At 41.7% G+C, this 20,203-nt stretch overlaps 1 protein-coding gene and 1 non-coding gene across 2 annotated transcripts in view; one reads left to right on the top strand and one right to left on the bottom strand.

Moving 5' to 3' along the window:
- LOC145410347 (uncharacterized) overlaps window positions 1–20,203 on the top strand; it is a 367,470-nt gene that overhangs the window by 108,339 nt on the left and 238,928 nt on the right. The window lies entirely within an intron of this gene.
- Window positions 18,051–18,169, bottom strand: LOC145410485 (5S ribosomal RNA). Its single transcript, XR_013899277.1, has one exon. It is a non-coding gene; the product is annotated as a 5S ribosomal RNA (ribosomal RNA).

Raw genomic sequence — 20,203 nt, 5'->3', positions numbered from 1 at the left:
GATTGAGGCGTCTGGCAATAGATAGATAGATAGATAGAATAAAAATGTATGACAATAAGATCAGAAAGAGAAAGAGAAGAACTGAGTAAGGTTAACCCTTTAGCCGCAGGCTTGTTTTGCTTTTTCTTGCGGCCCCCGCGGGGATATTCGCGCTCCGACAAACTCCCTAAAAATATTTGCCAAAAATCAGTTATTAGTCCTAGAATATTAAAATCACAAATGCTTATGGCACATATATATACTCGTATTCTTTTAATACTACTCATTTACATTTCTATTTACGCTCTCTATTTTATTTACATTATTTACATTTCTATTTTATTTACACTGTTATGCACTGTCACTTGAAGTAACTTATAAAACTATTTTCCACTGTTCACGTATATTTACATTCATTGCTTTCACTTGCTGTTTACACATTATTTACACATCATTTACAATTCCACTTGCACTGTTTTACTCGATAGAAAGATAGTAGTCACTCTTTATCAATTGTCAGCCTTTTACCTCTTTCCACACGAGGTTTAGTAGGGGGTAAAGGTCACAGGGCCCTTTGCATGGGGCTAAAAAGCGGCGGAAGTTAGCAGGAGCGAATCAGATGTACTTTCACCTTGAAAGACGACAGTGAACTGATAGTGGTGGCCTCCTGCCGCCTGGCTAGGGTGAGTGCAATACTACCAACTTCAGCCTTGTGAGACCAGCTAATATATAGCAATGAAATGATTGGCAGGAAACCAAGACAATACATAATAAATTAGGTAGTTCCAGGTGAATGTAAATATCACTTAGGCTTCTCCCTTCCCTCCTTTTATGTATATTTATTACGAAAATAGATTATACGGCATATTTCAAGGGGAAATAAACAGCGAAAATTAGTGAACAAGTGCACGTGAGGTGTTGTCAGGTGATAATCAGCCAATTCTAGGTGTATGGCACTATCACTTATTACTTTTTTGTATATATTATTTGGTATAAGAATAGGACATAGGGCTTATTTCAATGGATGAAATCAGTGGAAAATTCCAGGGAAGATTTACTTAGCATAGAATACAGTGTGGTGGCCTGCAATAATTAGGTAGTTCCAGGTGAATGTAAATATCACTTAGGCTTCTCCCTTCCTTTCTTATATTTTTATTACGAAAATATATTATACGGCATATTTCAAGGGGAAATAAGCAGCGAAAATTAGCAAACGAATGCACGTGAGGTGTTGTCAGGTGATAATTAGCCAATTCTAGGTGTATGGCACTCTCACTTACCTTATTTCTTTCTTGTATATATTATTTCATGGATTTGGAGAAAGCATATGACAGGGTGGATAGACAAGGATTGTGGAAAGTGTTAAGAATGTATGGAGTAGATGGGAAGTTGTTGAATGCTGTGAAGAGTATGTACCATGGTGCGAAGGCTGCAGTGCGTGTGGATGGTGAACTAAGTGAATTTTTCTCTTTGTAAGTTGGGTTGAAACAGGGATGTGTCATGTCTCCATGGTTGTTCAGTCTGTACATGGATGGGGTAATGAAAGAGTACAAGGTAGGGTAGTGGATGTTGGAGTGGCCCTGGTGAGAGAGGATAGTGTTTGGAAACTCCCTGTACTGTTGTTTGCAGATGATACTGTGTTGTTGAGTGAAGACGAAGGGGAGCTGCAAGGCTTGGTGGATGAGTTTGGGAGAGTGTGTAAGAAACGGAATCTAAAGATGAATGTAGGGAAGAGTAAAGTGATGGTCTTTGAGAGAGGTGAAGTCAGTGAATGTACAGCGAGGTTGGATGGTGAGGAATTGGAAAATGTGAGTACGTGTAAGTACTTGGGTAGTGTGATGAGTAAGGATGGAGGTTTGGAGGGTGAAGTGCTTGAAAGGGTACAGCAGGGAAGAAAGGTTGCTGGTTCTTTGAAAGCAGTGATAAGAAACAGGGAAGTGAGCATGGAAGTGAAAAAGTTACTACATGACAGTATTGTGATACCAACTCTAACGTACGGAAGTGAAGCTTGGACGTTGTTGGAAGGACACAAGTCAAGAGTGAGAGCAGTGGAAATGAGTTATTTAAGTGAAGCCTGTGGAGTCACATGGAGAGACAGCCTGACAAATGAGGATATAAAAGAGCGTTGTGGTGTGGGTGTGGATGTGATAGGAAGTGTTATGAGGAACACACTGAGGTGGTTTGGCCATGTGGAGAGGATGGAGGGTGAACGACTGATGAAGAGAGTGTATGTGAGTGAGGTGGAGGGGGGTAGAGGGAGGGGGAGGCTGAGGATGAGATGGAGGGATGGGGTGGAGAGGTATATGAGAGAGGGTGGTGTGAGTTGGGAGTGGGGCAGTGAAATGTCTGGGGACAGGGCGACTTGGAGGCGATTTGTTTGTGGCCACCCCAAACGGGATTGAGGCGTCTGGCTATAGATAGATAGATATATTATTTGGTATAAGAATAGGGCATAGGGCTTATTTCAATGGATGAAATCAGTGAAAAATTCCAGGGAAGATTTACTTAGCGTAGCACGGCCGGTTAGGCGAGAGGATAGGGTAATGGAGGGGAGTTAGGGAGGGGAGTCAAGAATGGGGAGAACTGGCTTTAATTGTCAACAATGGATGGGAGTACAGATGAGATTAGGAGTGCTGACTAGTGTTGGACATTGGCAGTACTGATAGATGATATAAGTCACCACTTGAAGCCCGGGCGAATTCAAAATAACACAGAATCACAAAACTGACGCTCCGCAGTATGATACCTTGCTCCCAAGCGTCACGAAAGTGACGCCCCGCGGTTAAGAGGTAAAAGAAATAATATCAGTAGTCATGGAGGAAAACAACGAAGCTCAAGAAGAGACTGAAAAGGTATTTAGGTTAGGAAAGTACGAGGAAGGAGGGGCAAGGCCATTAAAGATAAAGTTTAAGTCTCAGGCAACAGTAAACAAAATTATCAGTAGAACATGGAAATTATCAGACAAGGAAGGGTTCAAAAATATTTGGATAAGGAGAGATGCAAATGAGGAGGAAAGAGCTAAAATAAAGGAGTTAGTAAAGGAAGCAAAGGTTAAAAATGAGCAGAGAACGGAGGAAGAGAAGACAGTGTTTAATTGGAGAGTCATGGATCAGAAATTAAGGAAGTGGTACCAGCAGAGAGAAGAAGAAAAGAGGGTATAAAAAACATCAAAAATAATGTGAAGGTGGCATATTCTAATGTTGATGGTTTAATATCGGCAAGGCTAGAAATCAACGATTTTTTGAGGGTACATGAACTTGATGAGATGGTAAATACAAACTGTGGAGAAGAGACAGAAAAGAAAAAGCGGGAGGAGGAGTGATGATAGCAGTGAAGAATAACATGAATGTAGATACCATGGAAATGGGAGAAGGCAGGGCCAAAGTGATCAATATGAAATTTGGAACTGGAGAGAATAGCAAGAGAGATACGGCTGTAGTGTATGTTCCCCCTAAGACAGGAGAATGGAGTGATGATGAATACCAGGAAATGTTGTCAGACATGGCTAGTTATTTACAGAAAATGATTGAGAAGAGTAACAACATAATTTTAATGGGTGACTTCAATTGTAAAGAGGTGAACTGGGAGGATTAGGACTCAGGAGGCAGTGAAGATTCGTGGGGCACTACATTATTAAATATAGCAATGAACAATGTAATGACACAATGGGGTCAAAGACAAGACACGGTTCCGAGATGAGGACACACCAGCAAGACTAGACTTACTGTTTACCAAAGAACCCAATGTAATAGAATCATTGGAATATCTGTGTCCTATTGGAAAAAGTGATCATATGGTCGTTGAGTTCCAGATGACAACAGGGAACGTGGAGCCAAGAGACGAGCTTTATAGGCAGGGAAAATACAACTTTGGGAAAGCAGACCACAGGTTTGAGAAAATTTTTCGAAAATGCAGATTGGAGAAAATTCAGAGAATCAAGAGAGATACAGAAGTGGGATATTTGTCTAGACCTCTATAATTCAGGTGTGGAAAAATTAGTGCCAAGAGTAAGAGGGAAAGAAAACAGGAAAAAGGAGTGGTTTAATAGAAGGTGTGTGATAGCAAAGAAAGAGAGAGACACGGCGTGGAACAATTGGAGAAAGAGAGGTAACAACAGAACAAAGGAAGAATATAAAAGAACTAGAAATGAATACACAAGAATACGTAGAGAAGAAGAAAGGAATTTTGAAAAAGATATAATAGACAAATGTAAGGATGAACCCAAACTGTTTTATAGATATGTCAATGGCAAATTGAAACAAAAGGAAGGAATCACCAAACTGAAAGTAGAAGGAGAGGCCTATAAAGATTCAGCAATGCAAGCAGAAATAATGAACAAATGTTTCCTATCAGTTTTCACAAATGAAAAGGAGTTTGTGGAAGGGGCGGGAGTGACTAGAAATGTAATGATAAAAGATATAAAAGTGGAAGTACAGGAAGTGTATAAATTACTGGAAACCCAAGATGTAAGGAAAGACCCAGGACCAGATGGAATCTCTAATTGGGTACTGAAGGAATGCAGAAATCAACTGGCGGATAAAATTCACAGCTTAATTGTGTGTTCTCTGGAAGAGGGGAAAGTGCCACAGGAATGGAAGAGTGCAAATGTGGTACCAATTTATAAGGGAGGAAACAGGGAAGAACCCCTGAATTATAGACCAGTGTCCCTAACCAGCATGGTCACAAAATTGTGCGAAAGAATTCTGAAAGATAGATGGATAAAATATCTGGAAGAGATGAATATCTTTGCTGATAGTCAGTTTGGATTTAGAAGTGGAAGGTCATGTGTTTGCAACTTGTTGAGTTTTTACTTAAGAGCGATTGACGTGCTACAGGAGAGAGATGGTTGGATGAATTGTTTGTATTAAGATTTGGAGAAGGCCTTCGACGAGGTACCTCATAGGAGACTAATGTGGAAACTAGAGCATATAGGAGGACTGAAGGGGAACCTCCTGGAATGGATGAGAGACTTTTTGCGAGACAGACAAATGAGGACAGTAATAAAGGATAGGATGTCTGGATGGAGGGAAGTAACAAATGGAGTCCCACAGGGCTCGGTTTTGGCACCAGTACGGTAATGTTCCTGATTTACGTAAATGATATGGTAGATGGAGTGAACAGTTATGCAAGTCTGTTTGCTGATGATGCAAAGATCTTGAGGAAGGTAGAAGTCGAGGAGGATTGTAAAATGCTGCTGCAAGATCTGAATAGGATACACGATTGGAGCCGTATGTGGAAAATGAAATTTAATGCGAAGAAGTGTAAAATATTGGAAATGGGTAAAAGTACCAAGAGGCCATCATTGAAATATTTGATGGGTAATGAACCAATCACAAAAGTGAAAGAAGAGAAAGATATGGGAGTGCTGGTCCAGGACAGTCTGTCACCTGAAAAACACATTAACAAGGTAGTTAGAGAGACATATAAACTCCTGACTAATATAAGAGCAGCTTTTCATTATATGGATGAGGAGGTGATGAAAAAATTGATAGTGGCCATGATTCGCCTCAGGTTAGAATATGCATGAGTAGTGTGGTCCCCACACAGAAAGATATATAAACGAGATTGAGAGAATACAAGGAACAGCAACCAAAATGGTCCCCAGTCTTGCACATTTGTCGTACAGAGAGAGGCTGGAAAAGCTGGATTTGCCTTCCTTAGAGGAAAGGAGAAGGAGGGGAGACATGATTGCAGTGTTCAGGACCATGGTGGGAGTTGATAAAATTGACGAAGAAGATCTGTTTTTATGGGGTACGAAAGTAACAAGAGGACACGGAATGAAACTGAGGAAACCAAGCTGCTTGAAGGATTCCAACAAATATAGTTTTCCTTATAGATGTATAGACCTGTGGAATTGCCTTGACAATGAGATCGTCCAGTCAAAAAACTTAAACGAGTTTAAAGCTAAATTTGACATACTGAGAAACAGAAACGGGACCCCACGAGCTTAGCTCATTTCCTGTATATCACAATTAGGTAAACACACACACACACACACACACACACACACACACACACACACACAGATCGCCAACAGAGACGGAGCTCTTTGTGGATCGTGGGGAAACTATTTCCCAGTCACCGTTGAAAAGGAGGCCAGCCTGTTGTGGTTACGTGAATGAATATGTGAGTGGTGGTCCCATCGGGTATTAGCGAAAATCCACAGATTTCGGTCATAAGAAGAGTACAAGACACAGTGGAATTACAAATTTTCTGTATGGTTGCATTATGGCGGAAAGGGATAGTTCATTGTTTACATCTGGTGGTGATTAATTTGCGGGCTTCTCCAATGAAGGTAAGGATAAAGGAAGTACTAAACTGAACCAAACAAGAGTAGCAGGAATGGAGAAAATGGCGGAGAGGAATGTCCAGGAGTTAGAGAAGGAATGGTCAATAATTAGAGAGTCGCAGGAACGGACCTTAGAACAGGAGAAAAAGATCAAAGTAATGTAGAGTAAGTTGGGAAAAGTATGCACATGCAGTGCTGAACAAGAAAGAGAAGCTACAGAATTAAAAATAAGTAATGAATGTGCCTCAAATGAAATAAAACAGCTCAAGAAGGAAAATAAGAGATTGGAAGAAAAAGAGATAGGATGAAAAGTAAACTAGATGAGCATGAATCAAAATCAAGGATGCAAGATGAACACATTAAGGAAATCAAGGAGCAACACAAGGGGTGGAAGAAAATTCAAGAGGAAGGAAATATAAATTTGAAAGTGATTATAGTATAACAAAGCAAGGAAAAGGTGGAGAAGGAAGTGGTTTGGGTACTATGAATTAGAGAATCCTTAGTCAGGGATGTAGCAGACAAGAAAAAGTGCATGAAATTTCAGGAGTAACTAAAAGAAAAATTTATGACAGTAGGATCAGAAAGAGAAAGAGACAAACTGAGTAAGGTTAAAGAGATACTATCAGTAGTTATGGAGGGTAATAACAAAGATTGAAGAAGTGTTTAAGTTAGGAAAGTACGAGGAAGGAGGGGTGAGGCCACTAAAAGTATAAGTCTCAGGTAATGGCAAATGAAGTCATCAACAGAACATGGAAATTATCAGACAAAGAGGGGTTCAAGAATGTTTGGATAAGGAGAGATGCAAATGAGGAAGGAAGAGCTAAAATAAAGGAGTTAGTAAAGGAAGCAAGGGCAAAAAACAAACAGTGAACAGAGTAAGAGGAGACAGTGTTCTATTGGAGAGTTATGGATCAGATATTGAGGAAATGGTGCCGACAGAGACAGGGAGAGAAGAGGGAATAAAAAACAACGAAAAAAGTTGAAAGTGGCATATACAGTAATCCCTCTAAGATCCGACATAATAGAGCCAAAGACATGTCTGGGACTTGGGAAATATGCCCCAGGACAGGTACTTATAGACCCGAACCCAACCTAACTTTGAAAGCCACCTAAATAACTCCCTACTGGACCTGCACAGCACCTATTTAAGACCCTGTGCACACAGACAGGGGACAAAAACCGTGAAATAGATGAAAAGAAACCAGAGAATTAGAAATTAAAAGTGAGTATGGAAAATAATTAACAGTGTGCAGGGTACTTATGACACGTCTGTGGCCGTTGCAAAGATTAACCCGCCTTCTCTATGGCTCTGACAGTGGTAAAGGTGCACTTGAAGCACGTACAGTAATCCAGTATTGTGCTGCACTGAATCCTTTGCACTGTGAATCATAATTTTTTGACACTGCACATTCAGTTCTTACTTGTCCCATGCCAGATGCAGCATGCCAGTGTTGCACTCTGCACTTAATCCTTTGCACTTTGAATTCTAATTTCTTAGCACTGCACAACACTGTAAAATCCCATGTGGTCTAGTGGCGAGTTTTTGCAGTTTATTCACTGTTTATTTACAAGAGTGAGCATGCAGGCAGTAGGATGTTTAGCACTTACAGGGGAGAAAAAAAAAAATTTGGATATGTAAGTGGGCAAAGTATGCAATCGATTCCATTTTATAAACAAAGCATTCAAGCAAAAATTTGTGTTTTTTTATCAAAGCAAAGTCGTACCTCACTATGCCTGTATTCTGTAAATCTAACAGATCTGAGTATGTGAAGGGTATGGTGAAGCAAGGTAAAAAGAACAATATGGTAAAAAAAAAAAAAAAAAAAAAAAAAAAAAATTTTGAGCTATGCAACAAGCATAATCAGTTTATTACATGTGGGATTTTTTGGTCGAGTCATAGAGGGCTCTGTGGTGCTGCACAACGTGGAAGATCAGCTGTCGTTCTTCTTCATTCTTCATCGACCACTGTTGTAGTCCATTACCAGTTTGACTGCCTGCTCAGCAGCGTCATTGACCACTTTGAAGTGGGCCATGACATCAGGAATGGGGCAGAGGTCATTGATGCTTGTCGGAGTATCCAGCTTCAAACTCTGGAAGAAGTTTTTCGACTTGTGGGTGACAAACTTAGAGATTTTCAGATCTGATGCCATATCAATTGTCTTCATGTTCAAACGGCGCAGACCCTTCCTCGGCAGTGCTGTGGTCATACTTTTCAGCATTTCCTGCTTTTCCTCAACAGAGACTGTCAGAATACATGGCTAGTGGAGCCAGGTACTCACTGAGGTACCAGAGGTGGCTGTTGACTTTGTCCAGTGCCATCTTTGCTACAACGGGATCCACCTCTTTTAATTCTTCAGTCTTCTTCAGGAGATTGAGGTCATTGATTGGAACGTCGACAGCTTTTGAGGCTTCAAACCAGTGCATCACACAGATGGTGACGAGGAAGACACAGATGCGTTTGATGGTCTCCTTTTGATGCCATGTGAAGGGGAAGGAGGCTGCATCCTTCAGTTGATTTTTGAAAAGGAAGATCTTGAGGCAATAAAGGCCCTTGGCCATCCAATGTGCATTCTGATAGGCACCTGGACGACAAAACCATCCATCCTGGCTTGTTACCAAGGAAAGCCAAAGACAGCTGGAGGAGCTCAAGGTAGTCATCACAGGGTTGCCCACAATCCATGCGACTGAGTATGAAGTGTTCGTTGTCCTCAGCTCTGTTGGCAATCCACGACTGAGATTTTTCATCTAGGTCATCATCATAGGGATGGAAGGAATCTATGTCAATTTGGTCAAGAACTCTGAATTGACCGAAGAGAAGAATTTCAGGACCAGAAGAAGAGAAAAAGGTCAAAGATCCCTGCCACTATGAGTTCACACATGTGGTGCCTGCATGCCAAGAACAACAGTGGGACTTGGAGACCTCTTTCAGTGACAAAGCAAACTCTGCTGTGAACCCTGGAGTTAGACGCTGTAGTATCAAAACAGAGCCCTGCAATCCAGGGTGTCACTTCTGGCCGTTCATCTAGAGTCCATAGCACTGCTGCTCTCATTGCTTCGCCCGTTCCAGCAGGGATCTTAGGGATCTCCAGGATCTTCTCCATACCAATCCCCGTAACAACAATTGCCAGGCGATCGCTGCGGCCGCTACCATCGATGTTGGGCAAGATCTTTCCATCAAAATGGAGAATCAAGAGTGTTTGTGGCTGGAATTCTTTTTTTGATCTTTTCTGTGATCTCAGTCCTTGATTCCCTTCGAACAGAGTGGAGAGATCCAACAGACAACATGAGTTCCCCCCACATCAAGCCCTGCTGCAGTCAAGGCGGGAGTTACCTTTTGCAATGCAACTTGCGTTGAAATGAGGCATGGGTTTGAGAAGGCCAAAGAAAAATTGCAAAGTATGGTGTAGTTACCACGAGTAGTGGAACTGAATAAGCCCTTCAAGTTCCTGAAGGTTCGATTTTTCTGGACACCCTAGACTAGGCTGCCATGGGGACAAGTGTGCAGTGACGACGGTAGGTAGGCGGGAAGTGGGGAGGTTGCAGGGGGCTCTAGCAGACGTCGCTGGAACTACGCACCAAAATACAGTGTTCGTCACCGTGTGGCAAATTTATTTTTATATATTTATACATATATATATATATATATATATATATATGTATATGTATATGTACACACATACAGTAATCCCTATACTATCTGGATACCCCACTTACCGGGCATTGTGGGCTTGGACCTTCAGAACCTAAAAATGGCCAAGAAGAGAAAAAAATCCCCCCAAAATCTAATTTTTTTCCCCTCCCATAATTTGAAATTGCCGTGCAGCGCCAAACAGCTGCTTACACCACGGCCTCTTCACCCATTCCTTCCTCCCCCCTCTCCTCTCCCCTGTCAGGGTTGCCATTTGGTATTTTTCATTACCAAATGTGGACCAATTTGGCAATGAAAAATTCGTTTGGTAATGAATCAGAATAATGCATTACCAATCGGATTTTTCACATGTATGAGGATACACAGGATGAAGATGATGGATTGTCTGCTCTCTCTGATTAATCTGCTAGCCTACATAGCGTGAAAATAATCAACGTGCTGTTCATTATAAGGAGAGTGATTACGTGTATTTCCACTTGTATGTATAATTAGTGATGAATAAATGCTAGCTTTACAAATTTGATAATGAAAAGTTAAATTTGATAATGAAAATAGAGGAGTTTGGTAATGTGGCCATCTGATCTGGCAACTCTGTTTCCCTGTCACCAGCAGTCACTGCCTAACTTCGATCACGAGTAGATGCTTATCACAGTGGATGCCACATGTGCTTGTTTTTTGTGAATAAACAGTGAATAAACTGCAATACCTCGCCAGTAGACCACACGGGACTTTACAGTGTTGTTAAGAAATTAGAATTTAGAGTGTAAAGGATTAACTGTGGAGTGCAAACTGGCAGTTGAGACTGGTGTGGTACAGTTAACAATGTGCAGTGTTAAACAATTATAACTCACAGTGCAAAGAATTGCTGCAAGTGCAGCACAACACTGGATTACTGTATGTGCCTCAAGAGGATTTTCACCATTGCCAAAGCCGAAGAGAAGGCAGCCACAGATGAGCTGTAAGTACCCTGGCTGAGGTACAGTCACTTCTAATTCCTCGTTCTTTGGTTCCTTTTCTTTTATTTCATGCATTATGTCCATTATTGGTGTGAATAGGGTCTTAAATATGTGCTATGCATGTCCGGCAGGGAGTTATTTAGGTGGCTTTCAAAGTTAGGCTGGGTTAGGGTCCTTAAGTACCAGTCCAGGAGCGAGGGACTTGTTGTAAGTACCCAGAATGTTTAATACTGTATAAACTCACCTCTAAAACCTCATTCTCTTGTTCTTTTGCATTTATTTCAGTCTTTTATGTCCCTTATTGGTGTGATTTGGGTCTTAAATAGATGCTATGCATGTCCAGTAGGGAGTTGTATAGGTGTTTTTCTGAATCGGGGTAAGTTAGGGTCCATAAGTACAAGTCCAGGAGGCTGGGGCCCACTTTCCAGACGGGACCACTTTCTGGACATGCTTTTGGCACTATGACATCGGAAAGTGGAGGGATTACTGTACATATATATATATATATATATATATATATATATATATATATATATACAGTATATATAATTTATATATATATATATATATATATATATATATACTGTATACATATATACTGTATATATATACAGTGGGCTCGCATAGTGTGTGAGAGATTGGGCGGTGCACGAGCTCACGCACTGGGAATTCGCGTACTAGGAATACATAATCTTATGGGAATAATTACATATGGGCGGTACCCCCTCATACCTGGACATTTTTTGGCCCTTAGAGACATAATGAAGGTCATATGTTTCAGACATTGTACTAAAGCTATAGCTACAATAACAAAAATATGGGTAGTCACCTTAACAACAGTAGACAACAGGCCTGATGACCTTAACCCCTAAAACACGGATCGTCGCGTTTGCGATGCTTGGCCACAAGGACAGGACGGCAGGTCGTTGCGTTTGCGATTTTAGTAAATTTTGAATAACCGCGGGCAAGCAGGCTCCAGCTGGTATTGTCTATCAGTACCACCACCCTCTAGCTACAACTAGCATACTATACCTTTGTACTACTGACCTCAGTTGTTGCCAAATATCGCGTTTCCCCCCCCCCCCCACCATGGCCCGGCCAGCCTGGCTGTGATACATAGCAGCGCTCTGAGCGCTCAGAACTGTAAATCTGCGATCTCCTCTCACAAGCAGTTTATGCTACTAGGAAACGCTTGTTTCCCCAGTTGTAACACTAGCTTTTTTTCTCACGGTTTGCCTCTGTTTAGCGTCAGTTTACTGCAGGCTTTCAAAGTGACATTATGGCGAGTTCTAGCTCTTCCCAGTCAGTGCAAACGGCCGACAGGAACGAGAATAAAGTGGTGGACGTAAGGCAGAATAAAAAGCGCGCCGTGGTGATCTTTTGGGAAGTAATATGATTGAAAATAATGTAGTATACATGTTTTTAGCTGTGAAAATGGAAATGTTTGTTGAGTGACGGGAAGACCGCCGCCACAGTGCATGTCGGCCGTACGCTCCGTTGATTTTAGCCTTATTTTCAGTGCTTATTGTACAAATACGGATTCGTAACTAACTTTACGTTGTAGTATAAAGTTTACTGTGACAGAATGAGGCTGTGGTAGAGGGAAAACCGGGTTGCTGGAGGTGTGAAAGTGAAGATTTGGTTACCCAACTTTGCAAGTCTCCACAAGTCCTTGGGTAGTCCACGAAGGCTCAACACCTGTCTCTGGAGAAAGCTGAATGTAAGTACTATCTGCCATACCAAGTATAATGTTCTAGGGTTAATCTCTGATTTTTGGCGAATATTTTCCTACAGGTACTCAGACCGCGATACAACCCCGCCACTCGGGGGGGAACGACTGTACACAGCCGCGTTTTAGGGGTTAAATAACAGGGGTTCTGAGGCACGGCAACACTTACAGCGCCGCACTCCCCACTGCACCTCCCACCGCACCAACACTTCCCTCCGCAGACTCCTCTTGATCACCTTCCCCAGGAGCATCCAAGTCACTCACTTCGGCCATAAACCCTTCAAAGTCCAATGCTGACATTCTGACATTGCATCCTCTTCATCCTCAACAGGATCAGGAGCAGACGATGTTGATGGTTCCGCTATTTCACCAACTTGAGCCCGCTATGTGTAGCTTGTTATGAGTGTCTGTCTTCTGTTTATTTCTTCCCTGTGCCTGTCTGTGTAGAAACGGAAGAGTTTGTTGATACCAACCAGAAGTTCCTCCGTTCTTAGGCTGCTCACTTCCTGTGCCTTCACCTCTTCCTTGAGCTTATCCACGGCAGCAAGGATCTTGCTAATGTTTGACATACACAGCTCAGTCCTGCCTTCCATCACACTAGGCTGCTCAACTTGACTCTGTCTGGCATTGGGCTTTGCTTCAGCCTCGTCCATCTGTTGCAACACTTCCTCGGGAGGCTGTTCCTCAGTAGCAGTGTGCACTTCTTGTATGTACGCCAATGTAATGTCCTCGAAACCTGGTACAGCTTGTGCTGCTGTCAGTGTTGCTGCCTCAGCATCGGCCAGTGGTTGAATGGCCGTCTTCTGGGTGATGCACAGGTGAGGCACGAGCATTCGCCACGCATGGTTCACCGTTGCAGGTGTAATCTGGTGCCAGGCTTTTAGGAGAAATTCAACTGCGTCCTTCACTGTAAAGTTATGCCAAAATGCCTCAACAGTCATGGCATCTGTGGTAGGTCGGGATAGAGGTGCTGGTGGAGATGGAACAGGAGCAGATGCCTCATCAAGGTCTTCGTCGTGATCTTGTAGGGCATGAAGCTCCTCTTGTGTGTCGGTCTTCCTGCGTAGGTAGTCGTACACTTCTTTATGGTAGAAATGCTTCACTGTGGCGATTAGTTCTTGATCGAGTGGCTGTATTAGTGACGTTGTGCTGGGCGGCAGAAACACAACATGACAATCCTTGTGAAGATCTTCCAGGTATGGAGGATGACATGGTGCGTTATCAAGCACAAGGAGCATCTTAAATGGAATCCCCAGTTCCCGACACTTGCCTCTCGCATCAGGGACACACCGCCTCGTTAACCAATCTGCCATAATGTTCCTGGTCATCCAACCATTTGCGGACTTATACCAATACACGCCACTTGCATCCATGTTCGTGAGGTTTTTGTAGCACCTTGGATGTGAAGCTGTGTGTACAACAACTGGCCTCATCTTGTGGCTCCCAGACAGGTTTACAGCGAACATTACCGTCATCTTACACTTCTGGAGCTTGCGACCAGGGGATTGTTTCTGTCTTTTAGCAATGTAAGTTGATTTTGGCATGGCCCTGTAATATAAGGACGTTTCATCGATGTTGTAGATCTGGTCCTTGGTGTACTGTCCCTCTTCAATAATTGTTTTAAATATTGCAGGATAGTCTCTCGTGCCAGCTCATCGGCAGAGGCACGTTCACCAGACAGTTTCACGTAATGGAGTTCCTTGCGCTTGAGAAAACGGTCCAGCCATCCAACCGATGCCCTGAACGGTTTTTCCACTTTTAACCTTCGAGATGCAGCCTTGTAAAAGGGCTGGGCTTGGTTCTGAATAAATCTTCCATTCAGTGGAACACCTTCCTTTTCTTTCCGCATTATGAAGGTGGCAAGATAGCGCTCCATTAATATCATAGCACGATTTCCCACCCGCAAACGGCCGTCTAGGTCAGAGGCACCGTACGTCTTCACTACAGCCTTTATGGCTTCACGGTTCTTCCACACAGTTCTCACTGTAGATTCATCCAGTCCCAGGGTTCTGCCGATAGCCGTGTTTCCTTGACCCTCCTCCTTCATCTTGATTATCTTTAACTTGGTGGCGTGCGTCAGAAGTTTCTTTACACTTGGGGTTGGAGCCATGGTGCAGCAAAGTACAGGCAGCACAAAAAACACCACACGTTGTACACGACAGGTTAGCTGTAGAGAGCGGATTCGCACAGTGCACGAGCCAGGACTGTTATGGCGCCCCAGCTCCCTTGTACCCCAAGCTGCGCAGTAGAATGCCCAGGAATTTCTGTGCATCAACATGACGACACGTGACACGCTGTGTGAGGGGTGGTCGCGCACTAGTAGAAAATGGCATTTTTGAGCCACTCCTTGCCTCTGCCTCGCATTCTGTGTGGTAAACTCGCGCATTAAAGGGTTTTTGGTTATGATATTTGGTCACTCGTGCACAAGGTGAATCGCGCACTGCGGTGACGCGCACTGTGCAAGCCCACTGTATATATATATATATATATATATATATATATATATTTTTAACCCAAGCCCAAAATGCCAGGGACTTGGGTGTCCAGGACTTGGCCGTCGAGGTCTTAAGGGCTTACTGTACTAATATTGATGGTTTAATATCGGCAAAGTTAGAAACTAACGATTTCTTCAGGGTACATGAACCTGGTGTTATGTGCTTTGTAGAGACCAAGTTAAGAGAAGATATTGATATCCATATGGAAGATGGAAATACAAACTGTGGAGAAGAGATAGAAAAATAACAGGAGGAGGAGTGATGATAGCAGTGAAGAATAACATAAATGTGGATACTGTGGAAATGGGAGAGGATAGGGCTAAAGTGATCAATATGTAATTAGAAACTGGAGAGAAAGGCAAGAGAGACATGGCAGTAGTATATGTTCCCCCAAAGACAAGGGCATGGAATGGTGATGAATACCAGGAGATGTCAGACATGGTTAATTATCTACAGAAAGTGATTGAGTAAAGCAGCAACATAATTCTGATGGGTGATTTTCATTGTAAAGAGGTGAACTAGGAGGAATGGGACTCAGGAAGCAGTGAAGATTCGTGGGGCTTTATATTGTTAAATATAGTAGTGAATAATGTAATGACCCATTGGGTCAAAGAAGAAACAAGATTTAGTGGTGATAACACACCAGCAAGACTAGATTTACTGCTAACCAAAGAACCTGACATAATTGAATCTTTGAAATATCTGTGTCCCATAGGGAAAATTGATCATGTGGTCATTGAGTTCCAAATGATAACAGAGATCGTGGTGACAAGATATGAGCTTTATAGGCAGGGCAGATACAACTTTTGGAAAGCAAACTTTACAGGATTGAGAAAATTTTTTGAACATGCAGATTGGAGAAAATTCAGAGAAACAAGAGAGATACAGAGGAAGTGGGATGCCTTTCTAGATTATTCAGGAGTGGAAAATTTATGCCAAGAGTAGGTGGGAAAGAAACCAGGGAAAAAAAAAGATTGATTTAATAGAAAGTGTACGATACCAAAAAAGAGAGGGACTTGACATGGAACAACCGGAGAAAGAGAAGTAATTATAGAACAAAGGGAGATATAGAAGAACTAAAAATGAATATACAAGAATATGTAGAGAGGAAGAAAGGAACTTTGAAAAGGTATAATTGACAGATGGAAGGAAGAGCCCAGATTGTTTTATAGATTTGGCAATGGCAGATTGAAACAAATGGAAGGAATCACCAAACTGAAAGTAGGAGCCGTCTATAAGGATCAGCATTGCAAGCAGAAATAATGAACAAATGTTTCCAATCAGTTTTCACTAAAGAAGGGGATTTTGTGGAGGGGGAGGGAGTGACGAAAAACGTAGTGATAAACAATATAAAAGTGGAAGTGCAGGAAGTGTATAAATTACTGGAAACTCAAGATGTAAGGAAAGCCCCAGGACCAGATGGAATCTCTAATTGGATACTGAAGGAATGCAGAGAACAACTGGCAGATAAGATTCACAGTTTAATTGTGTGTTCTCTGGAAGAGGGGAGAGTGCCTCAGGTATGGAAGAGGACAAATGTGATACCACTTTATAAGGGAGGAAACAAGGAAGAACCCCTGAATTATAGACTAGTGTCCCTGACCAGCATGGTCGCAAAATTGTGCAAGAGAATCCTGAAAGACAGATGGATAAAATATCTGGAGGAGATGAACATTTTGGCTGAAAGTCAGTTTGAATTCAGAAGTGGAATGTCGTGTGTTTCCAACTTGTTGAGCTTTTTCTCAAGAGCGATTGACATGCTACAGGAGAGAGACGGTTGGGTGGATTGTGTGTACTGTAGTTAGATTTGGAGAAACCTTTGACAAGGTACCCCACAAGCTATTAATCTGGAAATTGGATCACATAGGAGGACTGAAGGGAAACCACTTGGAGTCGATGAGAGCTTTTTTGAGATACAGACAAATCAGGACAGTAATAAAGGACAGAATGTCTGGATGGAGGGAAGTAACAAGTGGAGTCCCACAGGGCTCGGTGTTAGCGCCAGTAATGTTCCTGATTTACGTAAACGATATGGTAGATGGAATGAACAGTTACGCAAGTCTGTTTGCTGATGATGCAAAGATCTTGAGGAAAGTAGATGTTGAGGAAGACTGTAAAATGAGGACCGTAGCATATATGATTGGAGCCAGATGTGGGAAATGAAATTCAATGCAAAAAAATTTAAAATATTGGAAATGGGTAAAAGTACCATGAGGCCATCACTGAATTATTTGATGGGTAAGGAACCAATCTCAAAAGCAAGAGGAGAGAAAGGTTTGGGAGTTCTGGTCCTGGATAGTTTGTCACCTGAAAAACACATTAACCAGACAGTTAGAGAGACATATAAACTCTTGACTAACATAAGAGTAGCATTTCATTACATGGATAAGGAGATGATGAAAAAATTGATAGTGGCCATGATCTGACCCAGGTTAGAATATGCAGCATTATTGTGGTCCCCACACAAAAAGAAAGATATAAACAAGATCAAGAGAATACAAAGAACAGCAACCAAGATGGTCCCAGTCTGGCAGATCTGTCGTACAGAGAGAAGCTGGAAAAGCTGGATCTGTCTTCCTTAGAGGAAAGGAGAGAAAGGGGCGACATGATTGCAGTGTTCAAGGCCGTGATAGGAGTAGACAAAATTGACAGAGAAGATTTGTTTGTATGGGATAGGAGAGAAACAAGGGGACATAGAATGAAACTGAAAAAGCCAAGCTGCTTGAAGGATATCAAGAAATAAAGTTTTCCTTATAGATATATAGACCTCTGGAATAGCATGGGGAAAGAGATCGTCCAGTGTAAAAATTTAAACAAGTTCAAAGGAAAATTTCCATCCATCCATCCATTGCCAGACGACATGTATCCCAAATGGGGTGGCCAAGGGCTTAGAGTTAACTGTTTTACAGGGAGGGGCACTAATCCTCCACCAACCCCACTTGACACGTAGGGATGCCAACAGCATCTGGTGTTCCCAGGCGGTCACCCATCCAGGTACTAACCAGACCCAACGTTGCTTAACTTCGCTGATCGGACGAGAAGCGGTGTACTCAACGTGGTATGGCCGTTGGCGAGGAAAATTGACTTACTGAAAAACAGAGATGGGACCCCGCGAGCGGACCCCACGAGCATAGCTCATTCCCTGTATATCATAACTAGGTAAATATATACACACACACACACACTCAATTCTGATGGGTGATTCTGATTGTAAAGAGGTACACACACAATTCTGATGGGTGATTCTAATTGTAAAGAGGTGAACTGGGAGGAATGTGACTCAGGAAGCAGTGAAGATTTGTGGGGCACTGTATCGTTAAATATAGCAATGAATAATGTAATGACCCAGTGGGTCAAAGAAGAGACAAGATTCAGAGGTGATGACACATCACCAAGACTAGATTTACTGCTAGCCAAAGAACCTGACATAATTGAATCTTTGAAATATTTGTGTCCAATACAAAAAAGTGATCATGTGGTCATTGAGTTCCAGATGATTAAAGGGAACGTGGTGCCAAGAGATTTAGCTTTATAGGCAGGAAAGATACAACTTTGGGAAAGCAAGCTTTACAGGATTAAGGAATTTTTTCGAATATGCGGATTGGAGAAAATGCACAGAAACAAGAGAGATACAGAGGAAAAGGGATATCATTCTAAACCTCTATAATTCGGGAGTGGAAAATTTTGTGTCAAGAGTGAGTGGGAAAAAAAACAGGAAAAAGAATTTTTTTAACAGAAGATGTATGAAGGCAAAAAAAAAGAGAAGGACATTTCATGGAACAACTGGAGAAAGAGGAATAATAATAGAGCAAAGGAAGAACATAGAAGAACTAGAAATGAATATACAAGAATACGTAGAGAGGAAGAAAGGAACTTTGAAAAAGGTATAAATGTAAGGAAGAACCCAAATTGTTTTATAAATTTGTCAATGGCAAATTGAAACAAAAGGAAGGAATCACCAAACTGAAAGTAGGAGAGGTCTCTAAGGATGTGGTAATGCAAGCTGAAGTAATGAATGAATATAAAGAACGAATGTTTCCAGTCAGTTTTCACTTAAGAAAGGGATTTTGTGGAGGGGGAGGGAGTGACTAGAAATGTAGTGATAAAATATATAAAAGTGGAAGTGCAAGAAGTGTATAAATTACTGGAAACTCAAGATGTAAGGAAAGCCCCAGGACCAGAGGGAATCTCTAATTCCCGATGTCACTAACCAAGAGAAAACTGCCACTCTTCACCAGATTATTTAATTTTCGACATCAAAGTCGGTCAACTAAACCCCGTTCATTTTATGTGCCCTCTTTGTCACTAAAGGGAAGGGAGAAATCATAACAACATTATTTTACTCACTGCTACAAGGAAGAGAGGCTGTAATATAGTCAAATAGAATAAAAAATTGGTGGGCTGAGTCTACCATCTCTGAAATGAGATTGTTATTATTATTCTCTTCCATAAATATCGATAAGCATTATTTTATTTTATGTATTTGTCCATCAAAACAAAAATAGATAGTGTTACGAGAAACATGTAACGATTCTTCTTTAAGAAATAGTAGCATGACACGACTGATGATCATACGTTACGGATCATAAACAATAACAAACTCACGTGTGTCTACTTCCCCGCAGGACCTGCTGTATAAAGATCATGGAAAACCTTTGCATAAAAAAAATGGACAGTGTCTAGACTGAAGTTTTTCCTCAAGTCTACAGGAATACCCTGTTCGGGGTACACAAAACCCCAGTTGGTTAGACTTTTTGTAAGGTATTTTGGAGCCCTCAGCATCGTCGGATATCAGCTGGCGGTCTCGTCTCTGCAAGATTTCGGCTTTAAACATTGTACAGTTTTCGTATGAAAAACTTGACAGATTTTCTTCAGCATTTTGGAGATAAAGTATTGTTCTTTTAGAAAAGTAAATTATATGGTCTTCAAACCAAACATGCAGCTAGAGACTTGTAAATATGTGATGAATGCTGACACTCCCAGTGTTCTTTCACGGCTTCTATAGTAACGTTTTCCTGCATTTATCGCATCAAAGCATATCAAGGAAATTAGTGCAACTGCTAAAGAATAATATCATGAAGAGCTTACGTACGGTATATCAATAAC

This window comes from Coenobita brevimanus, chromosome 85 (genome assembly GCF_032717465.1).
Source record: "Coenobita brevimanus isolate Jiangsu-jjx chromosome 85, ASM3271746v2, whole genome shotgun sequence".
Taxonomy (NCBI): Eukaryota; Metazoa; Arthropoda; class Malacostraca; order Decapoda; family Coenobitidae; genus Coenobita; species Coenobita brevimanus.
The sequence above is the reverse complement of the archived record's forward strand: the minus strand, read 5'-3'. Positions and strand labels throughout refer to the sequence as shown.